This window comes from Pinus tabuliformis, chromosome 1_2, assembly GCF_031772625.1.
Source record: "Pinus tabuliformis cultivar Carrire ecotype Pingquan chromosome 1_2, CPIR1, whole genome shotgun sequence".
Lineage (NCBI taxonomy): Eukaryota > Viridiplantae > Streptophyta > Pinopsida > Pinales > Pinaceae > Pinus > Pinus tabuliformis.
The window spans coordinates 684135039-684159979 of NC_142298.1; the positions used below are offsets into that span (position 1 = coordinate 684135039).

The 24941-nt window shown below is 36.6% G+C and overlaps 2 long non-coding RNA genes across 2 annotated transcripts; both read right to left on the reverse strand.

The window, feature by feature from the left end:
- Positions 1-1329: 1329 nt before the first annotated feature.
- On the reverse strand, positions 1330-2262 carry LOC149207570 (uncharacterized). The gene is made up of 3 exons (XR_016252032.1): positions 2052-2262; positions 1632-1949; positions 1330-1445 (listed from the first exon to the last, which is right to left on the reverse strand). It is a non-coding gene; the product is annotated as an uncharacterized LOC149207570 (long non-coding RNA).
- Positions 2263-2539: 277 nt separating this feature from the next.
- On the reverse strand, positions 2540-6284 carry LOC149207571 (uncharacterized). The gene is made up of 6 exons (XR_016252673.1): positions 5896-6284; positions 5502-5793; positions 5175-5316; positions 4819-4898; positions 2707-2784; positions 2540-2616 (listed from the first exon to the last, which is right to left on the reverse strand). It is a non-coding gene; the product is annotated as an uncharacterized LOC149207571 (long non-coding RNA).
- Between the last annotated feature and the right edge of the window lie 18657 nt (positions 6285-24941).

Consider the following 24941-nt stretch of genomic DNA (forward strand, 5'->3'; position numbering starts at 1 on the left):
TAAATTGCTCTAGCATAGAACATACCTAAACTTAACAATTTGGAGTATCCAAAAGAACAGTTTTTAGAGGGTTGTAGTGGCTTGTTTCACGCCCTAAGTAAATTCACTTGAGAAGTAATTTGAGGACTGCAAGAACGTAAATAGAAGGGCTGCTCAGGAAAAGGAGGAGGTCAATCGAGCAATATGACCAGCCCAAGCTTATTGTTGAAGAAGGATTATTGACAGTGATTGGTGGAAGCCCTCCATGCCATAAATTTGTCTCATTGAAGCAACACAAGTAGGTAACAAAAGAAGTCCCTAACAGTTGTGTTCTTGAAGGACTAAGGAGAAGCTAGTGTGCAAGAATTCCGAAAGGAGATGAGGAGCAGTAGTGGGCAGTCTAGAGTTATTCACAAACTGAGTGGTGAACAACTCAACATAAGATCCTATGTCTTGGTTGTCGATGCACTAATGATCAGCTGGAGGGCAGACTAGAGTTGTGTTCAGTCACCTAAAGCAGAAGTATCATTGATAGAGGTAGATTGGTGTTGTTGCAGATCGGGAGCCCACGGACCGGGAAGATATGTTGGGGATACGACCAGTGCAGTTGTGAAGTGCATAGATCAACTAGTAAGTCAGCGCATCTTGTTAAGGGTAGATTCTGGTCAAAGTTGTTGAGACTAAACCCTAGTTTGTATTACTTGTATCAGTGATTGTATGAGGGCCATGATCCCTAGCACAGCGTTGTGTGTGTGATGTGGACCAAATTAGCATCTAAATTTAAACATACCATTTTATGTATATGTAAAACCGTTATTTATTGTGTGTGTGATGTGGACCAAATTAGCATCTAAATTTAAACATACCATTTTATGTATATGTAAAACCGTTATTTAAGTGGTACTACTCGAGAACCATGCTAGAATGATAAAACGTCAAACTATCAAATAATAATAACAATATTTTGTTGGAAAACAGCATGACTCCCCCATCCTATGGGTTGCATCTACATTTCCTACGCTATCTTCTCCACTCGACCCTCCTAAACACTACAATTCTAGTCACTCGCTGCACAAAGTAATATTATATATGAGATCATGAATAAACCATGGAGCTTAAAGGATAAATAAACAAAGCAATGAATTAACCATACACATATATACCCTCCCTTGCTAATATTATAACATCAACAATCATGAAAAATAATCCAATGCGGCATTTCCAGTTCTTTCATATCAGAGTTCTAGGAAATATATTGAATCTCACACTGATGAACAAGATCATACTACCTAGAAACCATGAAAAATGATAAATCATTGTGCACCTAGCAAATATTTCAGGGTATTAAAGGACTCGTATAGTGCAGGAGAAAAGAATGCTTCACCCATCCTCTGTGCCATGTTTGTAGAATGTCTAGTGCATCTTCACCACTTGACCTTTGTAAACCATACAATTGTAGTTGTTCACTACATAAAAAAGATCAATATAGTTGACTATCAGAGCATAATCAAACAAATGGCGCCACAAATTATTGAAAGATACTTTAAATTGAAGTGCATTGCATGTCGATATGTTCAATCACCTTCATTTATGAACAATAAACTCAATTTTCTCTTAACTGAAGTGCATTGCATGTAGATATCTTGACTCACCTTCATTTATGAAGAATAACCTCAATTTTCTCTCTCTGCTTCATTCATTTCTGCACCCAAAAATCGAAACCAAGACAAAACTACAAGAAACATTAAAGAAACAAAAAAACAAAACAAAGCAAGAGTACAACACACCCAACAAAGGAAACCAAGACTAAAATTCAAAAAACAAGAAAAAAATTCAAAACAAAGGAAAAGGAGTACAACACAGCATGGCCATGCTCAAACTCAACAAAACAAAACATACAAACAAAAACAAATAAAAAATTGCAAACATCCCCTCCGCGCATCATCTCCCCTGCAATGTGTTGTCCTCCGCTGAAAGGGAAAAAAATGGGCTGAATAAGGTTAAAATATACACACAATTAGTAATGTTAAACATATTTCTAAACCAATAGTTATTCATAATAGGAAACATACCTCCCCTAGAGTTTTTTTATAATGATGGACACTCTCTTCTATTCCACTTGCTTGTGCTCATTAATACCAACCATCTACAAAAGATACACAATAAGCTATTAGAATCGTTATATAAGTTAAACTAAAGAGTATGCAATAATTAATCATGATAAGAAACACGACTTTCTTTGATATTGTTATATAAAAGGGGAGAGTCCATATTGTATTTCACGTATTCATGCCATCTGCAATAGATACACAATAAAATATTAGATTTCTAATAAAAATCAAACTAGAGAGTTTGAAGGCATGAACATCAACAAAAACAAATAATGTAGACAACAACAAACAAAAAAATGCAAACTTCCCCTTTGCACATTATCTCTATTGTAGTGTCCTCTCCGCTGCTGAGAGGGAAAAAAGTGGTTTGAATAAGGTTAAAATAAAGACACAAATAGTAATGGCAAGCATAATTCAAAACAAATAATTTTTCATAATTGCAAACATACCTCATCTAGAGTTTGCTATATAAGTATAGACATTCCATGTTGTATTCCACTTACTCATGCTCACCAGAACAAGCCATCTACAACAAATACATAAAAAGATATTAGACTCATTATACAAGTTAAACTGGAGAGTGTAATGCAACAATCAATCATAATGTGAAACAGACCTGGCTTTGAGCTTTTTTATATAAAAGGGGATAATCCATTTTGTATTTTACGTATTTCTACTCACTGGAATCAAGCATCTGCATTAGATAGAAAGAAAATATTAGAATTCTGGTAGAAAATAAAATAGAGAGTTGAAGGCATGAACTTGTGAACCAACTTAATTCCAGTCCATTTATATTTCATGCTATATCTCAAAGTATATAATTTTTTTTAAACTAGACTTAATTCTATTAAGAATAATGCAATCAATGTTATCAAAAGATAATCATATTTGTGAGAGGGATCCTATCAAATTTAAACATATTGAACATATTGAGATTGGTAACTTGGGAGGTACTCCAAATCCTAGCCTACAAGGTTGTGGAGGAATTGGCACCACTAAGTCACTTGAGGGCTAAAAACCCAAGTGTGTCGGCTTTGCACCCAAGCTTGCAGGTTTGAAACCGTGTATGCATTTAGACACTTGGCACTTGATTGTAGGGCACAAGCATGTCGCCTTTGCACCCAAGCTTGCAGGTATGAAACCATGTATGCATTTGGACACTTGGCACTTGATTGTAGGACACCCTTAAAGGAACAAGGGGATGCTTGTAGCACAAGAGAGGCCTTATGCATTGAGTGAAAATAATTTTTATTTGATTATGTGGGTGATCATGTCTAAAGTTTCAAGACGGGCTTGAATTGAGCAAACAATTTGAGAAGGTTAAACGTCACCCTAAGGAATGATATAAATAGGAGTGTGGAGGACCCTCATTCCTCACCCAATCAAGACACTTATTCCTCATGTGAATACTGAAATAGGAGGACGAGTCCGCAACCAAGAAGGAGAAAGGATCAAGTCTGGTTAGGTTTGTTTTTTAGACTGTTTTGGGTTGAGGTTATGAAGGTAATGACAACAAGTAAAAGGAGACAAGGCAGATATTTTTGAGGACGAAATCCGATAATGAAAACAGAAGCAAACGCTCTCTGACACACCGATATTTTTGAAGTATTGCAAGTGGACGAAATTATGACTATTCGAGGGTCGAGTAGCCTACTTAGCAACCAAAGCTAGGCAGCATTCATCTACACTAGGAGTGAAAAAATCAAAGGTTGTTGGAGTCGTTTGTATGTAGGTTGGATCTACTTTAGGTTGCGCTAGTTAGGGTTGAGTTCTTCATAAAAGAGTCTCGCACAGATCCAAGGATTTTGGAGAACAGAAGAGGACGTCTACAAGGAGGAAAAGTACAGGATTGGTGTCCTAGGAAAGGACAGTATTTGTAGTATCCAAAAGAACAATTTTTAGAGGGTTGCAGTGGCTTGCTTCACGCCCTAAGTATATTCACTTGAGAAGTAATTTGAGGACTATTAGAACGGAAATAGAAGGGATGCTCAGGAAAAGGAGGAGGTCAATGGAGCAATTTGATTAGCCCAAGTTTGTTGTTGAAGAACGATTATTGACAGTGATTGGAGGAAGCCCTCCATGCCATAACTTTGTCCCATTGAAGCAACACAAGTAGGAAACAAAAGAAGTCCCTAACAGTTGCGTACTTGAAGGACTAAGGAGAAGCTAGTGTGCAAGAATTCCGAAAGGAGATGAGGAGCAATAGTGGGCAGTCTAGAGTTGTTCACAAACTAAGTGGTAAACAACTCAACATAAGATCCTATGTCTTGGTTTTTGATGCACTAATGATCAGCTGGAGAGCAGATTGGAGCTGTGTTCAGTCACCTAAAGCAGAAATATCAATGATAGAGGTAGATTGGTGTTGTTGTAGATCAGGAGCCAACAGACCGGGAAGATATGATCGGGATACGACCAGTGGAGTTGTGAAGTGCACTAGATCAACTAGTAAGTCAGTGCATCTTGTTAGGGGTAGATTGGTGGTCAAAGTTGTTGAGACCAAACCCTAGTTTGTATTACTTGTATCAGTGATTGTATGAGGGCCATGATCCCAAGTATAGTGTTGTGTGTGTGATGTGGACCAAATTAGCATCTAAATTTAAACATACCATTTTATGCATATGTAAAACCATTATTTAAGTGGTACTACTCGAGAAACATGCTAGAAGGATAAAACATCAAACTATCAAATAATAATAACAATATTTTGTTGGAAAACAGCATGACTCACCCATCCTCTCTGTTGCATCTACATTTCCTAGGCTATCTTCTCCACTCGATCCTCCCAAACACTACAATTCTAGTCACTCGCTGCACAATGTAATATTATATATGAGATCACGAATAAACCATGGAGCTTAAAGGATAAATATACAAAACGATGAATTAACCATAAACATACCTACCCTCCATACACATACCTACCCTCCCTTGCTAATATTATAACATCAACAATCATGAAAAATAAGCCAATGTGACATTTCCATTTCTTTCATATCAAAGTTCTAGGAAATATATTGAATCTCACACCGATGGACAAGATCATACTACCAAGAAACCATGAAAAAATGATAAATCATTGTGCACCTAACAAATATTTCAGGGTATTAAAGGACTAGTATTGTGCAGGAGAAAAGTATGCTTCACCCATCCTCTATGCCATGTTTGTAGAATGTCTAGTGCATCTTCACCACTTGACCTTTGTAAACCATATGATTGTAGTTGTTCACTACATAAAAAATATCAATATAGTTGACTATCAGAGCATAATCAAACAAATGGCGCCACAAATTACTGAATATACATTTAATTGAAGTGAATTGCATGTAGATTTGTTGAATCACCTTCATTTATGAACAATAAACTCAATTTTCTCTTAATTGAAGTGCATTGCATGTAGATATCTTAACTCACCTTCATTTATGAAGAATAACCTCAATTTTCTCACTCTGCATCATTCATTTCCGCACCCAAAAATCGAAACCAAGAATACAACAAAACAAAACAAAGCAAGAGTACAACACACCCAACAAAGAAAACCAAGACTAAAATTCAAAAACAAGAAAAAAATTCAAAAAAGTAAAAGGAGTACAACACAACATGGCCATGCTCAAACTCAACAAAACAAAACATACAGAAAAGAACAAAGAAAAAATTGCAAACATCCCCTGGGCACATCATCTCCGATGCAATGTGTTGTCCTCCGCTGAAAGGGAAAAAAATGGGTTGAATAAGGTTAAAATATACAGAAAATTAGTAATGTTAAACATATTTCTAAACCAATAGTTATTCATAATAGGAAACAGACCTCACCTGGAGTTTGTTTATAACGATGGACACTATCTTCTATTCCACTTGCTCGTGCTCATTAAAACCAACCATCTAGAAAAGATACACAATAAGCTATTAGAATTGTTATATAAGTTAAACTAAAGGGTATGCAATAATTAATCATAATAAGAAACACGACTTTCTTTGATATTGTTATAAAAAGGGAAGAGTCCATTTTGTATTTCACGTATTCATGCTCATTAGAACATGCCATCTGCAATAGATACACACTAAAATATTAGATTTCTAATAAAAATCAAACTAGAGAGTTTGAAGGCATGAACATCAACAAAAACAAATCATGTAGACAACAACAAACAAAAAATTGCAAACTTCCCCTTTGCACATTATCTCTATTGTAGTGTCCTCTCCGCCCCTGAAAGGGAAAAAAGTGGTGTTAATAAGGTTAAAATAAAGACACAAATAGTAATGGCAAGCATAATTCAAAACAAATAATTTTTCATAATTGCAAACATACCTCATCTAGAGTTTGCAATATAAGTATAGACATTCCATGTTGTATTCCACTTACTCATGCTCACCAGAACAAGCCATCTACAACAGATACATAATAAGATATTAGACTCATTATTCAAGTTAAACTGGAAAGTGTAATGCAACAATCAATCATAATGTGAAACAGACTTGGATTTGAGCTTTTTTATATAAAGGGGGATAATCCATTTTGTATTTTACATATTTCTTCTCACTGGAACCAAGCATCTGCAGTAGATAGAAATAAAATATTAGAATTATGGTAGAAAATAAAATAGAGAGTTGAAGGCATGAACTTGTGAACCAACTTAATTCCAGTCCATTTATATTTCATGCTATATCTCAAAGTATATAATATTTTTTTAAATATTAGAATTATGGTAGAAAATAAAATAGAGAGTTGAAGGCATGAACTTGTGAACCAACTTAATTCCAGTCCATTTATATTTCATGCTATATCTCAAAGTATATAATTTTTTTTAAACTAGACGTAATTCTTTTAGGAATCATGCAATCAATGTTATCAAAAGATAAATAATCATATTTGTGAGAGGGATCCAATCAAATTTAAACCTATTGAACATGTTGAGATTGGTAACTTGGGAGGTACTCCAAATCCTAGCCTATAGGGTTGTGGAGGAATTGGCACCACTAAGTCACTTGAGGGCTAAGAACCCAAGCGTGTCAGCTTTACACCCAAGCTTGCAGGTTTGAAACTGTGTATGCATTTAGACACTTGGCACTTGATAGTAGGGCACAAGCGTGTTGCCTTTGCAACCAAGCTTGCAGGTTTGAAACCGTGTATGCATTTGTACACTTGGCACTTGATTGTAGGGCACCCTTAAAGGAACAAGGGGATGCTTGTAGCACAAGAGAGGCCTTCTGCACTAAGTGGATATAAATTTTATTTGACTATGTGGGTGAACTTGTCTTAAGCTTCAAGTCGGGCTTGAATTGAACAGACAATTTGAGAAGGTTAAACATCACCCTAAGGAATGATATAAATAGGAGTGTGGAGGACCCTCATTCCTCACCCAATCAAGACACTTATTCCTCATGTGAATACTGAAATAGGAGGACGAGTCCGCAACCAAGAAGGAGAAAGGATCAAGTCTGGTTAGGGTTGGTTTTGAGACTTTTTTGGGTTGTGGTTATGCAGGTAATGACAACAAGTAAAAGGAGACAAGGCAGAGACTTTGAGGACGAAATCTGAGAATGAAAACCGAAGCAAACACTCTCTGACACACTGAAATTTTTGAAGTATTGCAAGTGGACGAAATTATGACTATTCGAGGGTCGAGTAGCCTACTTGGCAGCCAAAGCTAGGCAGCATTCATCTTCACTAGGAGTGAAAAAATCAAAGGTTGTTGGAATCGTTTGTATGTAGGTAGGATCTGCTTTAGGTTGCGCTAGTTAGGGTTGAGTTTTTAAAAAATAATCTCGCCCAGATCCAAGGGTTTTGGAGAACATAAGAGGAAATCTACAAGGAGGAAAAGTACAGGATTGGTGTCCTAGTCAAGGACAGTATTTGTAGTATCCAAAAGAACAGTTTTTAGAGGGTTGTAGTGGCTTGCTTTACGCCCTAAGTAAATTCTCTTGAGAAGTAATTTGAGGACTGTTAGAACGGAAATAGAAGGGCTGCTCAGGAAAAGGAGGAGGCCAATGAAGCAATTTGACTAGCCAAAGTTTGTTGTTAAAGAAGGATTATTGACAGTGATTGGTGGAAGTCCTCCATGCCATAACTTTGTCTCATTGAAGCAACACAAGTAGGCAACAAAAGAAGTCCCTAACAGTTGTGTTCTTGAAGGACTAAGGATAAGCTAGTGTGCAAGAATTCTGAAAGGAGATGAGGAGCAGTAGTGGGCAGTGTAGAGTTGTTCACAAACTGAGTGGTGAACAACTCAACATAAGATCCTACGCCTTGGTTGTTGATGCATTAATGTTCAGCTAGAGAGCAGATTGGAGTTGTGCTCAGTCACCTAAAGCAAAAGTATCATTGATAGAGGTAGATTGGTGTTGTTGAAGATCGGGAGCCAACGGACCGGGAAGATATGTTCAGGATACGACCAGTGGAGTTGTGAAGTGCACAAGATCAACTAGTAAGTCAGCGCATCTTGTTAGGGGTAGATTGATGGTAAAAGTTGTTGAGACCAAACCCTAGTTTGTATTACTTCTATCAGTGATTGTATGAGGACCATGATCCCTAGTACAAAGTTGTGTGTGTGATGTGGACCAAATTAGCATCTAAATTTAAACATACCATTTTATGTATATGTAAAACCATTATTTAAGTGGTACTACTAGAGAACCATGCTAGAAGGATAAAACGTCAAACTATCAAATAATAATAACAATATTTTGTTGGAAAACAACATGACTCACCCATCCTCTCCGTTGCATCTAAATTTCCTAGGCTATCTTCTCCACTCGACCTCCCAAACACTACAATTCTAGTCACTCGCTGCACAAAGTAATATTGTATATGAGATCACGAATAAACCATGGAGCTTAAATGATAAATATACAAAGCGATGAATTAACCATAAACATACCTACCCTCCATACACATACCTACCCCCCCTGTTAATATTACAACATCAACAATCATGAAAAATAATCCAATGTGACATTTCCATTTCTTTCATATCAAAGCTCTAGGAAATATATTGAATCTCACACCGATGAACAAGATCATACTACCTAGAAACCATGACAAAATGATAAATCATTGTGCGCCTAACAAATATTTCAGGGTATTAAAGGACTAGTATTGTGCAGGAGAAAAGTATGCTTCACCATCCTCTGTGCCATGTTTGTAGAATTTCTAGTGCATCTTCACGACTTGACCTTTGTAAACCATATGATTGTAGTTGTTCACTGCATAAAAAAGATCAATATAGTTGACTATCAGAGCATAATCAAACAAATGGCGCCACAAATTATTGAGAGATACATCATATGTTGAATCACCTTCATTTATGAACAATAAACTCAATTTTCTCTTAATTGAAGTGCATTGCATGTAGATATCTTGACTCACCTTCATTTATGAAGAATAACCTCAATTTTCTCTCTCTGCTTCATTCATTTTGCACCCAAAAATCAAAACCAAGAGTTCAACAAAACAAAACAAAGCAAGAGTAGAACACACCCAACAAAGGAAACCAAGACTAAAATTCAAAAAACAAGAAAAAAAATTCAAAAAAAGGAAAAGGAGTACAACACAACATGGCCATGCTCAAACTCAACAAAACAAAACATACAGACAAGAACAAAGAAAAAATTGCAAACATCCCCTCCGCGCATCATCTCCCCTGCAATGTGTTGTCCTCCGCTGAAAGGGAAAAAAATGGGCTGAATAAGGTTAAAATATACACACAATTAGTAATGTTAAACATATTTCTAAACCAATAGTTATTCATAATAGGAAACATACCTCCCTTGGAGTTTGTTTTATAACGGTGGACACTCTCTTCTATTCCACTTGCTCCTGCTCATTAAAACCAACCATCTACAAAAGATACACAATAAGCTATTAGAATCGTTATATAAGTTAAACTAAAGAGTATGCAATAATTAATCATAATAAGAAACACGACTTTCTTTGATATTCTTATATAAAAGGGGAGAGTCCATTTTGTATTTCACGTATTCATGCTCATTAGAACATGCCATTTGCAATTATTAGAACATGCCATCTGCAATAGATACACAATAAAATATTAGATTTCTAATAAAAATCAAACTAGAGAGTTTGAAGACATGAACATCAACAAAAACAAATCATGTAGACAACAACAAACAAAAAATTGCAAACTTCCCCTTTGCACATTATCTCTATTGTAGTGTCCTCTCCGCCGCAGAAAGGCAAAAAAGTGGTGTGAATAAGGTTAAAATAAAGACACAAATAGTAATGGCAAACATAATTCAAAACAAATAATTTTTCATAATTGCAAACATACCTCGTCTAGAGTTTGCTATATAAGTATAGACATTCCGTGTTGTATTCCACTTACTCATGCTCACCAGAACAAGCCATCTACAACAGATACATAATAACATATTAGACTCATTATACAAGTTAAACTGGAGAGTGTAATGCAACAATCAATCATAATGTGAAACAGACCTGGCTTTGAGCTTTTTTATATAAAGGGGGATAATCCATTTTGTATTTTACGTATTTCTGCTCACTGGAATCAAGCATCTGCAGTAGATAGAAATAAAATATTAGAATTCTGGTAGAAAATAAAATAGAGAGTTGAAGGCATGAACTTGTGAACCAACTTAATTCCAGTCCATTTATATTTCATGCTATATCTCAAAGTATATAATTTTTTTTAAACTAGACGTAATTCTATTAGGAATAATGCAATCAATGTTATCAAAAGATAAATAATCATATTTGTGAGAGGGATCCAATCAAATTTAAACATATTGAACATGTTGAGATTGGTAACTTGGGAGGTACTCCAAATCCTAGCCTACAGGGTTGTGGAGGAATTGGCACCACTAAGTCACTTGAGGGCTAAAAACCCAAGCGTGTCGGCTTTGCACCCAAGCTTGCAGGTTTGAAACCGTGTTCGCATTTAGACACTTGGCACCTGATTGTAGGGCACGAGCGCATCGCCTTTGCACCGAAGCTTGCAGGTTTGAAACCGTGTATGCATTTGGACACTTGGCACTTGACTGTAGGGAACCCTTAAAGGAACAAGGGATGCTTGTAGCACAAGAGAGGCCTTATGCATTGAGTGAAAATAATTTTTATTTGATTATGTGGGTGAACTTGTCTTAAGTTTCCAGTCGGGCTTGAATTGAGCAGACAATTTGAGAAGGTTAAACGTCACCCTAAGGAATAATATAAATAGGAGTGTGGAGGACCCTCATTCCTCACCCAATCAAGACACTTATTCCTTATGTGAATACTGAAATAGGAGGACGAGTCCGCAACCAAGAAGGAGAAAGGATCAAGTCTGGTTAGGGTTGGTTTTAGACTATTTTGGGTTGTGGTTATGCGGGTAATGACAACAAGTAAAAGGAGACAAGCCAGATACTTTTGAGGACGAAATCTGAGAATGAAAACAGAAGCAAACGCTCTCTGACACACCGAGATTTTTGAAGTATTGCAAGTGGACGAAATTATGACTATTCGAGGTTCGAGTAGCCTACTTGCAGCCAAAGCTAGGCAACGTTCATCTACACTAGGAGTGAAAAAATCAAAAGTTCTTGGAGTCGTTTGTATGTAGGTTGGATCTGCTTTAGGTTTCCCTAGTTAGGGTTGAGTTCTTCAGAAAAAAAAGTCTCACACTGATCCAAGGGTTTTGGAGAACATAAGAGGACGTCTACAAGGTCCTAGTCTAGGACAGTATTTGGAGTATCCAAAAGAACAGTTTTTAGAGGGTTGTAGTGGCTTGCTTCACGCCCTAAGTAAATTCACTTGAGAAGGAATTTGAGGACTGTTAGAACGGAAATAGAAGGGATGCTCAGGAAAAGGAGGAGGTCAATGGAGCAAATTTGACTAGCCCAAGTTTGTTGTTGAAGAAGGATTATTGACAGTGATTGGTGGAAGCCCTCCATGCCATAACTTTGTCTCATTGAAGCAACACAAGTAGGAAACAAAAGAAGTCCCTAACAGTTGTGTTCTTGAAGGACTAAGGAGAAGCTAGTGTGCAAGAATTCCGAAAGGAGATGAGGAGCAGTAGTGGGCAGTCTAGAGTTGTTCACAAACTGAGTGGTGAACAACTCAACATAAGATCCTATGTCTTGGTTTTTGATGCACTAATGATCAGCTGGAGGGCAGATTGGAGCTATGTTCAGTCACCTAAAGCAGAAGAATCATTGATAGAGGTAGATTGGTGGTGTTGCAAATAGGGAGCCAACACACCAGGATGATATGTTCAGGATACAACCAGTGGAGTTGTGAAGTGCACAAGATCAACTAGTATGTCAGCGCATCTTGTTAGGGGTAGATTGGTGGTCAAAGTTGTTGAGACCAAACCCTAGTTTGTATTACTTGTATTAGTGATTGTATGAGGGCCATGATCCCAAGTACAGCATTGTGTGTGTGATGTGGACCAAATTAGCATCTAAATTTAAACATACCATTTTATGTATATGTAAACCCATTATTTAAGTGGTACTACTCGAGAAACATGCTAGAAGGATAAAACATCAAACTATCAAATAATAATAACAATATTTTGTTGGAAAACAGCATGACTCACCCATCCTCTCTGTTGCATCTACATTTCCTAGGCTATCTTCTCCACTCGATCCTCCCAAACACTACAATTCTAGTCACTCGTTGCACAAAGTAATATTATATATGAGATCACGAATAAACCATGGAGCTTAAAGGATAAATATACAAAGCGATGAATTAACCATAAACATACCTACCCTCCATACACATACCTACCCTCCCTTGCTAATATTATAACATCAACAATCATGAAAAATAATCCAATGTGACATTTCCATTTCTTTCATATCAAAGTTCTAGGAAATATATTGAATCTCACACCATGAACAAGATCATACTACCTAGAAACCATGACAAAATGATAAATCATTGTGCACCTAACAAATATTTCAGGGTATTAAAGGACTAGTATTGTGCAGGAGAAAAGTATGCTTCACCCATCCTCTGTGCCATGTTTGTAGAATGTCTAGTGCATCTTCACCACGTGACTTTTGTAAACCATACGATTGTAGTTGTTCACTACATTAAAAAGATCAATATAGTTGACTATCAGAGCATAATCAAACAAATGGCGCCACAAATTATTGAAAGATACATTTAATTGAAGTGCATTGCATGTAGATATGTTGAATCACATTCATTTATGAACAATAATCTCAATTTTCTCTTAATTGAACTGCATTGCATGTAGATATCTTGACTCACCTTCATTTATGAAGAATAACCTCAATTTTCTCTCTCTGCTTCATTCATTTCCGCACCCAAAAATCGAAACCAAGACAAAACTACAAGAAACATTAAAGAAACAAAAAAAACAAAACAAAGCAAGAGTACAACACACCCAACAAAGAAAACCAAGACTAAAATTCAAAAAACAAGAAAAAAATTCAAAAAAAAGAAAAGGAGTACAACACAACATGGCCATGCTCAAACTCAACAAAACAAAACATACAGACAAGAACAAAGAAAAAATTGCAAACATCCCCTCTGCACATCATCTCTCCTGCAATGTGTTGTCCTCCGCTGAAAGGGAAAAAAATGTGTTGAATAAGGTTAAAATATACACAATTAGTAATGTTAAACATATTTCAAAACCAATAGTTATTCATAATAGGAAACACACCTCCCCTAGAGTTTGTTTTATAACGATGGACACTCTCTTGTATTCCACTTGCTCGTGCTCATTAAAACCAACCATCTACAAAAGATACACAATAAGCTATTAGAATCGTTATATAAGTTAAACTAAAGAGTATGCAATAATTAATCATAATAAGAAACATGCCTTTCTTTGAGATTGTTATATAAAAGGGGAGAGTCCATTTTGTATTTCACGTATTCATGCTCATTAGAACATGCCATCTGCAATAGATACACAATAAAATATTAGATTTCTAATAAAAGTCAAACTAGAGAGTTTGAAGGCATGAACTTCAACAAAAACAAATCATGTAGACAACAACAAACAAAAAATTGCAAACTTCCCCTTTGCACATTATCTCTATTGTAGTGTCCTCTCCTCCGCTGAAAGGGAAAAAAGTGGTGTGAATAAGGTTAAAATAAAGACACAAATAGTAATGGCAAGCATAATTCAAAACAAATAATTATTCATAATTGCAAACATACCTCATCTAGAGTTTGCTATATAAGTATAGACATTCCATTTTGTATTCCACTTACTCATGCTCACCAGAACAAGCCATCTACAACAGATACATAATAAGATATTAGAATCATTATACAAGTTAAACTGGAGAGTGTAATGCAAAAATCAATCATAATGTGAAACAGACCTGGCTTTGAGATTTTTTATATAAAGGGGGATAATCCCTTTTGTATTTTAAGTATTTCTGCTCACTGGAATCAAGCATCTACAGTAGATAGAAATAAAATATTAGAATTATGGTAGAAACTAAAATAGAGAGTTGAAGGCATGAACTTGTGAACCAACTAAATTCCAGTCAATTTATATTTCATGCTATATCTTAAAGTATATAATTTTTTTTAAACTAGATGTAATTCTATTAGAAATAATGCAATCAATGTTATCAAAGGATAAATAATCATATTTGTGAGAGGGATACAATCAAATTTAAACATATTGAACATGTTGAGATTGGTAACTTGGGAGGTACTCCAAATCCTAGCCTACAGGGCTGTGGAGGAATTGGCACCACTAAGTCACTTGAGGGCTAAAAACCCAAGCGTGTCGGCTTTGCACCCAAGCTTGCAGGATTGAAACCGTGTATGCATTTAGACACTTGGCACTTGATTGTAGGGCACAAGCGTGTCACCTTTGCACCAAAGCTTGCAGGTTTGAAACCATGTATGCATTTGGACACTTGGCACTTATTGTAGGGCACCCTTAAAGGAACAAGGGGATGCTTGTAGCACCAGTGAGGCCTGATACATTGAGTGAAAATAATTTTTATTTGATTATGTGGGTGAACTTGTCTTAAGTTTCAAGTCGGGCTTGAATTGAACAGACAATTTGAGAAGGTTAAACGTCACCCTAAGGAATGATATAAATCGGAGTGTGGAGGACCCTCATTCCTCACCCAATCAAGACACTTATTCCTCATGTGAATACTAAAATAGGAGGATGAGTCCGCAACCAAGAAGGAGAAAGGATCAAGTCTGGTTAGGGTTGGTTTTGAAACTGTTTTGGGTTGTCGTTATGCAGGTAATGACAAGTAAAAGGAGACAAGGCAGAGACTTTTGAGGACGAAATCTGAGAATGAAAATAGAAGCAAACACTCTCTGACACACCGAGATTTTTGAAGTATTGCAAGTGGACGAAATTATGACTATTCGAGGATCGAGTAGCCTACTAGGCAGCCAAAGCTACGCAACTTTCATCTACACTAGGAGTGAAAAAATCAAAGGTTGTTGGAGTCGTTTGTATGTAGGTTGGATCTGCTTTAGGTTGCACTAGTTAGCGTTGAGTTCTTCAGAAAAAAGTCTCGCACACATCCAAGGGTTTTGCAGAACAGAAGAGGACGTCTACAAGGAGGAAAAGTACAAGATTGGTGTCCTAGTAAAGGACAGTATTTGTAGTATCCAAAAGAACAGTTTTTAGAGGGTTGTAGTGGCTTGCTTCACACCCTAAGTATATTGACTTGAGAAGTAATTTGAGGACTGTTAGAACGGAAATAGAAGGGATGCTCAGGAAAATGAGCAGGTCAATGGAGCAATTTGATAAGCCCAAGTTTGTTGTTGAAAAACGATTATTGACAGTGATTGGTGGAAGCCCTCCATGCCATAACTTTGTCTTATTGAAGAAACACAAGTAGGAAACAAAAGAAGTCCCTAACAGTTGTGTTCTTGAAGGACTAAGGAGAAGCTAGTGTGCAAGAATTCCGAAAGGAGATGACGAGCAGTAGTGGGCAGTCTAGAGTTGTTCACAAACTGAGTTGTGAACAACTCAACATAAGATCCTATGTCTTGGTTATTGATGGACTAATGATTAGCTGGAGGTCAGATTGGAACTGTGTTTAGTCACTTAAAGGAGCAGTATCATTGATAGAGGTAGATTGGTGTTGTTGCAAATCAGGAGCCAAAGGACCGGGAAGATGTGTTCAGGATACAACTAGTGGAGTTGTGAAGTGCACTAGATCAACTAGTAAGTCAGTGCATCTTGTTAAGGGTAGATTGGTGGTCAAAGTTGTTGAGACCAAACCGTAGTTTGTATTACTTGTATCAGTGATTGTATGAGGGCCATGATCCCTAATACAAAGTTGTGTGTGTGATGTGGACCAAATTAGCATCTAAATTTAAACATACCATTTTATGTATATGTAAAACCATTATTTAAGTGGTACTACTCGAGAACCATGCTAGAAGGAGAAAACGTCAAACTAACAAATAATAATAACAATATTTTGTTGGAAAACAACATGACTCACCCATCCTCTGCGTTGCATCTACATTTCCTAAGCTATCTTCTCCACTCGACCCTCCCAAACACTACAATTCTAGTCACTCGCTGCACAAAGTAATATTATATATGAGATCACGAATAAACCATGGAGCTTAAAGGATAAATATACAAAGCGATGAATTAACCATACACATACCTACCCTCCATACACATACCTACCCTCCCTTGCTAATATTATAACATCAACAATCATGAAAAATAATCCAATGCCACATTTCCATTTCTTTCATATCAAAGTTCTAGGAAATATATTGAATCTCACATCGATGAACAAGATCATACTACCTAGAAACCATGACAAAATGATAAATCATTGTGCACCTAACAAATATTTCAGGGTATTAAAGGACTAGTATTGTGCAGGAGAAAAGTATGCTTCACCCATCCTCTGTGCCATGTTTGTAGAATGTCTAGTGCATCTTCACCAATTGACCTTTGTAAACCATATGATTGTAGTTGTTCACTACATAAAAAAGATCAATATAGTAGACTATCAGAGCATAATCAAACAAATGGCGCCACAAATTATTGAAAGATACTTTTAATTGAAGTGCATTCCATGTAGATATGTTGAATCACCTTCATTTATGAACAACAAAACTCAATTTTCTCTTAATTGAAGGGCATTGCATGTAGATATCTTGACTCACCTTCATTTATGAAGAATAACCTCAATTTTCTCTCTCTGCTTCATTCATTTCCACACCCAAAAATCGAAACCAAGACAAAACTACAAGAAACATTAAAGAAACAAAAAAAACAAAACAAAGCAAGAGTACAACACACCCAACAAAGGAAACCAAGACTAAAATTCAAAAAACAAGAAAAAAATTCAAAACAAAGGAAAAGGAGTACAACACAGCATGGCCATGCTCAAACTCAACAAAACAAAACATACAGACAAGAACAAAGAAAAAATTCCAAACATCCCCTCCGCGCATCATCTCGCCTGCAATGTGTTGTCCTTCGCTGAAAGGGAAAAAAATGGGTTGAATAAGGTTAAAAAGTACACACAATTAGTAATGTTAAACATATTTCTAAACCAATAGTTATTCATAATAGGAAACATACCTCCCCTGGAGTTTGTTTTATAACGATGGACACTCTCTTGTATTCCACTTGCTCGTGCTCATTAAAACCAACCATCTACAAAAGATACACAATAAGCTATTAGAATCGTTATATAAGTTAAACTAAAGAGTATGCAATAATTAATCATAATAAGAAACACACCTTTCTTTGAAATTGTTATATAAAAGGGGAGAGTCCATTTTGTATTTCACGTATTCATGCTCATTTGAACATGCCATCTGCAATAGATACACAATAAAATATTAGATTTCTAATAAAAGTCAAACTAGAGAGTTTGAAGGCATGAACTTCAACAAAAACAAATCATGTAGACAACAACAAACAAAAAATTGCAAACTTCCCCTTTGCACATTATCTCTATTGTAGTGTCCTCTCCTCCGCTAAAAGGAAAAAAAGAGGTGTGAATAAAGTTAAAATAAAGACACAGATAGTAATGGCAAGCATAATTCAAAACAAATAATTATTCATAATTGCAAACATACCTCATCTAGAGTTTGCTATATAAGTATAGACATTCCATGTTGTATTCCACTTACTCATGCTCACCAGAACAAGCCATCTACAACAGATACATAATAAGATATTAGAATCATTATACAAATTAAACTGGAGAGTGTAATGCAACAATCAATCATAATGTGAAACAGACCTGGCTTTGAGCTTTTTTATATAAAGGGGGATAATCCATTTTGTATTTTACGTATTTCTGCTCACTGGAATCAAGCATCTGCAGTAGATAGAAATAAAATATTAGAATTCTGGTAGAAAATAAAATAGAGAGTTGAAGGCATGAACTTGTGAACCAACTTAATTCCAGTCCATTTATATTTCATGCTATATCTCAAAGTATACAATTTTTTTTAAACTAGACGTAATTCTATTAGGAATAATGCAATCAATGTTATCAAAAGATAAATAATCATATTTGTGAGAGGGATCCAATCAAATTTAAACATATTGAACATGTTGAGATTGGTAACTTGGGAGGTACTCCAAATCCTAGCCGACAGGGTTGTGGAGGAATTGGCACCACTAAGTCACTTGAGGGCTAAAAACCCAAGCATGTCGGCTTTGCACCCAAGCTTGCAGGTTTGAAACCGTGTATGCATTTAGACACCTGGCACTTGATTGTAGGGCACAAGCGTGTCGCCTTTGCACCCAAGCTTGCAGGTTTGAAACCGTGTACGCATTTGGACACTTGGCACTTGATTGTAGGGCACCCTTAAAGGAACAAGGGGTGAACTTGTCTTAAGTTTCAAGTCGGGCTTGAATTGAGCAAACAATTTGAGAAGGTTAAACGTCACCCTAAGAAATGATATAAATAGGAGTTGGAGGACCCTCATTCCTCACCCAATCAAGACACTTATTCCTCATGTGAATACTGAAATAGGAGGTCGAGTCCGCAACCAAGGAGAAAGGATCAAGTCTGGTTAGGGTTGGTTTTGAGACTGTTTTGGGTTGTGGTTATGCAGGTAATGACAACAAGTAAAAGGAGACAAGGCAGAGACTTTTGAGGACGAAATCTGAGAATGAAAACAGAAGCAAACACTCTCTGACACACCGAGATTTTTGAAGTATTGCAAGTGGACGAAATTATGACTATTCGAGGGTCGAGTAGCCTACTTGGTAGCCAAAGCTAGGCAGCATTCATCTACACTAGGAATGAAAAAATCAAAGGTTGTTGGAATCGTTTGTATGTAGGTTGGATCTGCTTTAGGTTGCGCTAGTTAGGGCTGAGTTCTTTAGAAAAAAGTCTCTCACAGATCCAAGGGTTTTGGAGAACAGAAGAGGACGTCTATAAGGAGGAAAAGTACAGGATTGGTGTCCTAGTAAAGGACAGTATTTGTAGTATCCAAAAGAACAGTTTTTAGAGGGTTGTAGTGGCTTGCTTCACGCCCTAAGTATATTCACTTGAGAAGTAATTTGAGGACTGTTAGAACGGAAATAGAAGGGTTGCTAGGAAAAGGAGGAGGTCAATGGAGCAATTTGATTAGCCCAAGTTTGTTGTTAAAGAAGGATTATTGACAGTGATTGGTGGAAGCCCTCCATGCCATAACTTTGTCTCATTGAAGCAACACAAGTAGGAAACAAAAGAAGTCCCTAACAGTTGTGTTCTTGAAGGACTAAGGAGAAGCTAGTGTGCAAGAATTCTGAAAGGAGATGAGGAGCAGTAGTGGGCAGTCTAGAGTTGTTCACAAACTGAGTGGTGAACAACTCAACACAAGATCCTATGTCTTGGTTGTTGATGCACTAATGTTCAGCTGGAGGGCAGATTGGAGCTGTGTTCAGTCACCTAAAGCAGAAGTATCATTGATAGAGGTAGATTGGTGTTGTTGCAAATCGGGAGCCAACGGACCGGGAAGATATGTTCGGGATACGACCAGTGGAGTTGTGAAGTGCACAAGATCAACTAGTAAGTCAGCGCATCTTGTTAGGGGTAGATTGGTGGTCAAAGTTGTTGAGACCAAACCCTAGTTTGTATTACTTGTATCAGTGATTGTATGAGGGCCATGATCCCTAGTACAACGTTGTGTGTGTGATGTGGACCAAATTAGCATCTAAATTTAAACATACCATTTTATGTATATGTAAAACCATTATTTAAGTGGTACTACTCGAAACATGCTAGAAGGATAAAACATCAAACTATCAAATAATAATAACAATATTTTGTTGGAAAACAGCATGACTCACCCATCCTCTGTGTTGCATCTACATTTCCTAGGCTATCTTCTCCACTCGACCCTCCCAAACACTACAATTCTAGTCACTCGCTGCACAAAGTAATATTATATATGAGATCACGAATAAACCATGGAGCTTAAAGGATAAATATACAAAGCGATGAATTAACCATACACATACCTACCCTCCCTTGCTAATATTATAACATCAACAATCATGAAAAATAATCCAATGTGACATTTCCATTTCTTTCATATCAAAGTTCTAGGAAATATATTGAATCTCACACCGATGAACAAGATCATACTACCTAGAAACCATGACAAAATGATAAATCATTGTGCACCTAACAAATATTTCAGGGTATTAAAGGACTAGTATTGTGCAGGAGAAAAGTATGCTTCACCCATCCTCTGTGCCATGTTTGTAGAATGTCTAGTGCATCTTCACCACTTGACCTTTGTAAACCATATGATTGTAGTTGTTCACTACATAAAAAAGATCAATATAGTTGACTATCAGAGCATAATCAAACAAATGGCGCCACAAATTATTGAAAGATACTTTTAATTGAAGTGCATTGCATGTAGATATGTTGAATCACCTTCATTTATGAACAATAAACTCAATTTTCTCTTAATTGAAGTGCATTGCATGTAGATATCTTGACTCACCTTCATTTATGAAGAATAACCTCAATTTTCTCTCTCTGCTTCATTCATTTCCGCACCCAAAAATCGAAACCAAGACAAAACTACAAGAAACATTAAAGAAACAAAAAAACAAAACAAAGCAAGAGTAGAACACACCCAACAAAGAAAACCAAGACTAAAATTCAAAAAACAAGAAAAAAATTCAAAACAAAGGAAAAGGAGTACAACACAACATGGCCATGCTCAAACTCAACAAAACAAAACATACAAACAAGAACAAAGAAAAAATTGCAAACATCCGCGCATCATCTCCCCTGCAATGTGTTGTCCTCCGCTGAAAGGGAAAAAAATGGGTTGAATAAGGTTAAAATATACACACAATTAGTAATGTTAAACATATTTCTAAACCAATAGTTATTCATAATAGGAAACACACCTCCCCTGGAGTTTGTTTTATAACGATGGACACTCTCTTCTATTCCACTTGCTCGTGCTCATTAAAACCAACCATCTACAAAAGATACACAATAAGCTATTAGAATCGTTATATAAGTTAAACTAAAGAGTATGCAATAATTAATCATAATAAGAAACACGACTTTCTTTGATATTGTTATATAAAAGGGGAGAGTCCATTTTGTATTTCACGTATTCATGCTCATTAGAACATGCCATCTGCAATAGATACACAATAAAATATTAGATTTCTAATAAAAATCAAACTAGAGAGTTTGAAGGCATGAACATCAACAAAAACAAATCATGTAGACAACAACAAACAAAAAATTGCAAACTTCCCCTTTGCACATTATCTCTATTGTAGTGTCCTCTCCGCCGCTGAAAGGGAAAAAAGTGGTGTGAATAAGGTTAAAATAAAGACACAAATAGTAATGGCAAGCATAATTCAAAACAAATAATTTTTCATAATTGCAAACATACCTCATCTAGAGTTTGCTATATAAGTATAGACATTCCATGTTGTATTCCACTTACTCATGCTCACCAGAACAAGCCATCTACAACAGATACATAATAAGATATTAGACTCATTATACAAGTTAAACTGGAGAGTGTAATGCAACAATCAATCATAATGTGAAACAAACCTGGCTTTGAGCTTTTTTATATAAAGGGGGATAATCCATTTTGTATTTTACGTATTTCTGCTCACTGGAATCAAGCATCTGCAGTAGATAGAAATAAAATATTAGAATTCTGGTAGAAAATAAAATAGAGAGTTGAAGGCATGAACTTGTGAACCAACTTAATTCCAGTCCATTTATATTTCATGCTATATCTCAAAGTATATAATTTTTTTTAAACTAGACGTAATTCTATTAGGAATAATGCAATCAATGTTATCAAAAGATAAATATGAGAGGGATCCAATCAAATTTAAACATATTGAACATGTTGAGATTGGTAACTTGGGAGGTACTCCAAATCCTAGCCTACAGGGTTGTGGAGGAATTGGCACCACTAAGTCACTTGAGGGCTAAGAACCCAAGCGTGTCGGCTTTGCACCCAAGCTTGCAGGTTTGAAACCGTGTATGCATTTAGACACTTGGCACTTGATTGTAGGGCACAAGCGTGTCGCCTTTGCACCCAAGCTTGCAGGTTTGAAACCGTGTATGCATTTGGACACTTGGCACTTGATTGTAGGGCACCCTTAAAGGAACAAGGGGATGCTTGTAGCACAAGAGAGGCCTTATGCATTGAGTGAAAATAATTTTTATTTGATTATGTGGGTGAACTTGTCTTAAGTTTCAAGTCGGGCTTGAATTGAGCAGACAATTTGAGAAGGTTAAACGTCACCCTAAGGAATGATATAAATAGGAGTGTGGAGGACCCTCATTCCTCACCCAATCAAGACACTTATTCCTCATGTGAATACTGAAATAGGAGGACGAGTCCGCAACCAAGAAGGAGAAAGGATCAAGTCTGGTTAGGGTTGGTTTTGAGACTGTTTTGGGTTGTGGTTATGCAGGTAATGACAACAAGTAAAAGGAGACAAGGCAGAGACTTTTGAGGACGAAATCTGAGAATGAAAACAGAAGCAAACGCTCTCTGACACACCGAGATTTTTGAAGTATTGCAAGTGGACGAAATTATGACTATTCGAGGGTCGAGTAGCCTACTTGGCAGCCAAAGCTAGGCAGCATTCATCTACACTAGGAGTGAAAAAATCAAAGGTTGTTGGAGTCGTTTGTATGTAGGTTGGATCTGCTTTAGGTTGCGCTAGTTAGGGTTGAGTTCTTCAGAAAAAAGTCTCGCACAGATCCAAGGGTTTTGGAGAACAGAAGAGGACGTCTACAAGGAGGAAAAGTACAGGATTGGTGTCCTAGTAAAGGACAGTATTTGTAGTATCCAAAAGAACAGTTTTTAGAGGGTTGTAGTGGCTTGCTTCACGCCCTAAGTATATTCACTTGAGAAGTAATTTGAGGACTGTTAGAACGGAAATAGAAGGGATGCTCAGGAAAAGGAGGAGGTCAATGGAGCAATTTGATTAGCCCAAGTTTGTTGTTGAAGAACGATTATTGACAGTGATTGGTGGAAGCCCTCCATGCCATAACTTTGTCTCATTGAAGCAACACAAGTAGGAAACAAAAGAAGTCCCTAACAGTTGTGTTCTTGAAGGACTAAGGAGAAGCTAGTGTGCAAGAATTCCGAAAGGAGATGAGGAGCAGTAGTGGGCAGTCTAGAGTTGTTCACAAACTGAGTGGTGAACAACTCAACATAAGATCCTATGTCTTGGTTTTTGATGCACTAATGATCAGCTGGAGGGCAGATTGGAGCTGTGTTCAGTCACCTAAAGCAGAAGTATCATTGATAGAGGTAGATTGGTGTTGTTGCAGATCGGGAGCCAACGAACCAGGAAGATATGTTCGGGATACAACCAGTGGAGTTGTGAAGTGCACAAGATCAACTAGTAAGTCAGCGCATCTTGTTAGGGGTAGATTGGTGGTCAAAGTTGTTGAGACCAAACCCTAGTTTGTATTACTTGTATCAGTGATTGTATGAGGGCCATGATCCCAAGTACAGCGTTGTGTGTGTGATGTGGACCAAATTAGCATCTAAATTTAAACATACCATTTTATGTATATGTAAAACCATTATTTAAGTGGTACTACTCGAGAAACATGCTAGAAGGATAAAACATCAAACTATCAAATAATAATAACAATATTTTGTTGGAAAATAGCATGACTCACCCATCCTCTCTGTTGCATCTACATTTCCTAGGCTATCTTCTCCACTCGATCCTCCCAAACACTACAATTCTAGTCACTCGCTGCACAAAGTAATATTATATATGAGATCACGAATAAACCATGGAGCTTAAAGGATAAATATACAAAGCGATGAATTAACCATACACATACCTACCCTCCATACACATACCTACCCTCCCTTGCTAATATTATAACATCAACAATCATGAAAAATAATCCAATGCGACATTTCCATTTCTTTCATATCAAAGTTCTAGGAAATATATTGAATCTCACACCGATGAAAAAGATGATACTACCTAGAAAACATGACAAAATGATAAATCATTGTGCACCTAACAAATATTTCAGGGTATTAAAGGACTAGTATTGTGCAGGAGAAAAGTATGCTTCACCCATCCTCTGTGCCATGTTTGTAGAATGTCTAGTGCATCTTCACCACTTGACCTTTGTAAACCATATGATTGTAGTTGTTCACTACATAAAAAAGATCAATATAGTTGACTATCAGAGCATAATCAAACAAATGGCGCCACAAATTATTGAAAGATACTTTCAATTGAAGTGCATTGCATGTAGATATGCTGAATCACATTCATTTATGAACAATAAACTCAATTTTCTCTTTATTGAAGTGCATTGCATGTAGATATCTTGACTCACCTTCATTTATGAAGAATAACCTCAATTTTCTCTCTCTGCTTCATTCATTTCCGCACCCAA